This window comes from Aulonocara stuartgranti (genome assembly GCF_965226115.1).
Source record: "Aulonocara stuartgranti genome assembly, chromosome: 12".
In the NCBI taxonomy this organism is placed as follows: Eukaryota; Metazoa; Chordata; class Actinopteri; order Cichliformes; family Cichlidae; genus Aulonocara; species Aulonocara stuartgranti.
This window is the reverse complement of record NC_138948.1, coordinates 28,550,005-28,554,372: the sequence shown is the minus strand read 5'-3', so window position 1 is coordinate 28,554,372 and position 4,368 is coordinate 28,550,005. Positions and strand designations below refer to the sequence as shown.

At 42.6% G+C, this 4,368-nt stretch overlaps 1 long non-coding RNA gene across 1 annotated transcript; it reads left to right on the top strand.

Annotated features, from left to right (window-relative positions):
* The first annotated feature begins 260 nt into the window (after positions 1-260).
* Positions 261-1,216, top strand: LOC309719254. The gene is made up of 3 exons (XR_014280176.1): positions 261-348; positions 915-1,004; positions 1,175-1,216. It is a non-coding gene; the product is annotated as an uncharacterized lncRNA (long non-coding RNA).
* Positions 1,217-4,368: the final 3,152 nt, after the last annotated feature.

Here is a 4,368-nt window from a genome sequence, read left to right as displayed (position 1 = left end):
CCGATGTAGCCGCGCAAAAGCTAGCAAGCCCGCCTACTGTCCCGCTATTTTCCTACTGATGTACAAAATACCTTTCCGCTAACAAGATAATGCGTTTATTCAGAGGACATCTGCAGGAGAAAGTAGAAGAGCCTCAGGGACGTATAATAAGGAGAAGAGGACAGAGAAGGAGGAGTGGGTCTGCAGCAGGATCGGGGAGGAGATGGAAGTTCTTCGCGGTCATGGAGTTTCTGGACCCCTTCCTCACCCCGCGGGAGACTAGCAGTAATATGGTGCGGACCGTGGAGAACTTCTCCCCTGAGGACCAGGGACAGCCCGAAGAGGCAGCAGGGGAGTGTCAGTCAGAAGGTATGTTTACAATGAATTAATGTAGGCAGTTAATTTATGCGTGTTGTCATATAGGAATATATTTTGTTTATTAATAAACAGTATACAGTGGTCCCGCTGTTCATCCGTCACTGCCTCGCCTTTTCGCTGATTTTTTTTTATTGCACCGTACAGCTTTCAACAATGCGCATTGCATTCTGCAGCCCAATTGACAAATCTCCTCCGTGTCGTGTCTCCTGCGCTTGCCAAACTTATCATGTTTGGTTTTGATAACCATCACGTCCAATAGAAAAAACAGCACAAAAACACTCATGATTATGACCACCCTCATTCGGAAATAGACACCTGCACCGCGAGCGAAAAAGGCGCACAAAAGTGGCGCTGCAGACGGAGAAAAAGCACGGCATAATACTTTTACGTTTTAAAATCGACAAAGGTTTGCACTTTGAGAATCAACTTGTGAGAACTGCGCCTACTGTTCATGTGCTGCAATAAATGAGAAACCACTGTATATAATAATAAGTATATAATAATATTCTCTATGACTATTGTCTTCAACCTGTTAATATTTAATATTGTCTTGATAGAGTCAAGTAATCATGCAGCAGAGTCATCCCCTGTTGCTTCTGCTGGCTCCCCAGTCCCTGGTCCCTCAGCTCCTGCTGCTGCACGCACAGGTATGTACATCAAACACTGATAGCTTTTTACTTGCTTGAATTCCCTTGTGATCACCTTTACTAAATATCTACAACCAATCTGTTTATATCCTGTTTTTTTCAATTTTGAAAATGAAAATCTAGTAGCAGCCTTCTCATTACTTTGTGTTGTTTTGTGCTGTGTTTTACAGGCCCACAGAGGAGGACAGCTTGAAGGCAGTCGAGGACGGTCCATCGGCGGTGGAGCTGGCCATCCTGGAGTCCCTAAAGAGGTCACGCCAGTCTCTAACAGAACATTTCCTCCTGAGCCTTGTTCCTGCTCTGGAGAGCATGCCGCCTCAGACACGAGAAACCGTGAAATTTGAAATTTATAAATTAGCTTTTGAAAACAGCACAGCTGTGTTAAATTTGGAAACATTGGACACTAATGATCAGTAGTTTTCTGATGAGGCAGCAGCTCTCCAGGGCAGAAACAATGTTTTATTTTTCTCCTTCTCCCTGAGGCTCTTCCACTCCAAGCTGGGTCCTTTTTATTCCTCTCTCTGTGTAAATAGTTAAATTTTATATATTTATGTTTAATGTTTTTGTTAGTGAATTTATACATTTTTTCCAATAAACATTTATAAAGACAAATGTCTCTGTTCTACTATACAGCAAATGTTGGCACACGACTTGACACAAGTAGAATTTATTTCATATTATACTAATGGCAAAACATACTAATACAGTGGGATGCAAAAGTTGTGAACCTTGTGAAAAGTAATTATTTTCCTGTACAAATCATTGGTTGTCACAATAAAAATTATCAGTTAAATATATCATATAGGAGACAGACACAGTGATATTTGAGAAGTGAAATGAAGTTCACTGGATTTACAGAAAGTGTGCAATAACTGTTTAAACTAAATCAAGCAGGTGCATAAATTGGCAACACAAAAAAGAGAAAGGAAATAAATATTTAGTATATATCAATGTATGTGTCTCCTGTATGATATATGCAAGTGACATTTTTTACTGTAACAGCGATTCATGCAGGAAAATAATGACTATTAATAAGGTTGCCCAAACTTTTGCATCACACTGTATATAGGAACATAGTGAAGACAAGTTACTTAAGAGAGTAAAAAGAGGTTAGTTTATTTTGGAGTAGAGCTCCATTTATTAAGAAAAATTTAAAAAGACAGAAACACTCTTTAGAGGTTTGTGGGTAGCTCTTAAAAGAGCCGTTGTGGGGAAGTCACTCGGACTTCAAACAGGCTGCTCATTTGGTTGCCAAGACAAAGCTCCCTCCGCCGAGAAGTGGGCCATGAACTTCTCCCTCACCAGGACAGCCTCTCTGGAGGAGTTGTTTGCTGCTATACGACCCAGGCCTTGCAACGGCTCCACCACAGCAGGTGCCACACCCCTCACAGCAGGTGCCACACCCCTCACAGCAGGTGCCCCTCTCTCGTCCACACAGCGCAGAAAATTGTGGAGAACACAAGTTGCCTTCACACACTTCTCCGCAATTTCAGGACGGAGCTCCATGGCGCGCCGATACAACCTCCACTGTGAGGAGAGGACACCGAAGGCACCCTCCACTATCATCCTGGCCCTGGAAAGGCGATAGTTAAAGACCCTCTTCTCTAAAGGGAGGAGGCATCCAGGGAAAGGCCTCATGAGCTCACGCCGCAGCGGGAACGCTTCATCAGCCACAAAGACATGGGGCTGGGCTCCACGGTGTTCTCCACAGGGTAGAGGCTGGTCAGGAGGCAGATGGAGAGTCCCAGCCCGAAGAGCCACCAAAGGTGGAGTTGGCCAGAATACCACCGTCGCTGGTCCTCCCGTACCCCCCAACATCAATAACGCGGAAGCGATACCTTGCATCCACAACCGCAAGGAGAACAATGGAAAAAGTTCCCTTGTAGTTGTGGAACATGGATCCTGAGTTGGGGGGGGGTGCCTTCGTCTGGACGTGCTTCCCATCCAGAGCTCCACAGCAGAGAGGAAAGTTCCAGCGCTCCTGGAATCCCTCTGCAATGGACTGCCAGTCTGCAGTTGAAGGCACAGCCATGAAATCGTCCACTAGACAGTCCCAGATGGCCGTCGCTACCTGGGGGATGATCTGGCTCACCCTGGACACACCAACTTGAAAACTGAACGCGATGGTCCTGAAGGGGTCCCCAGTGGCAAGGAACCTGGACAAAATTGTTTAAAATTAGTATTATGTGTACTGCAGTTACAAAATACATTATTCAAATTCCAAAATACTTTTGTGATGTCAGATTTAAATTACAAAACATAAATCTTACATAAAACATTTTGTAATTATAAGGATAATTACATAATGTATATTACATATAATCTAAAACGGTCTACAGGGATTATATACAAATATTCAACTATCCCAGAATTAAACCAGGTCTAAATAAAAAGGCGTGCGTATCACTACAAAGGTTAACTCACAGTGGTCCTAATGCTACAGTTTGATATCAGCAAACACCGAGAGCATACATTGATATAACACCACAGCCATGCTATCGTTGCAAACACTGATAACAGCATAAATCGAATTAAATCGGGACTTGATGAGACCTTTCGAGTATCACTAGAAATATTATAAACAGTCATCTCCGTACCACAGTTTGCTATCAGTAAACACCGACGGCATTCACTGTTAGCATACCACATCCATTTTAGCTAAAATGATTATGGTAAAATGCTCTACCAGGTGTAACAATTGAGTTTAACATCCAGCCATCCATGAAAACGGAATTTATGATATTTAACGGAGTTAGAAGTTAGAAGCAAGAAGTTAGCTCGCTAGCTTCTATCTAAATACAATATAGCATGTCCTGACTGCTGGGTTTTGGAAACAAATTAAAACGTACAGCTCTGTTATCACTTCCAACATAAATGAAGACAGAAAGCTAAACAGCAGTGACGTTTGTAGGGTTACTGAAGTTTGGCTAGCTGCTATATAATGATGTGCTACGTGACCGCTAGTGACACAGCTGTGTAGCATAATATAAGCAAGCTAACTTTTTTTCCACTCGATAAAAGTTAACGTGAGTGTACTCGGTGGTCAGGAACAAATGTAATCGCATGGCAGGATGCTGTAAAAGGACCAAACTTCAGCCAGGAGAACAACTGAGATAATCCATCCACAATATGAGGTTAGTCATTCATATACTGTTGCATGGGCTGGGCTGTAGTTACATCCTAAGGTTTTAAAAACTGAGCTTAAATAAATGATTAGCGGTAATAAAAGCCGAGGGAGGTCAACAGTGATCACTGACTGTTTTAGGAGCTTTTTGAGCTTAAATAGAAGAAATACATAACATTAAACATGTTAACAACACAAAAGCCATATTAAACGCAGACTACTTTAGACCCGGAAGTAGGA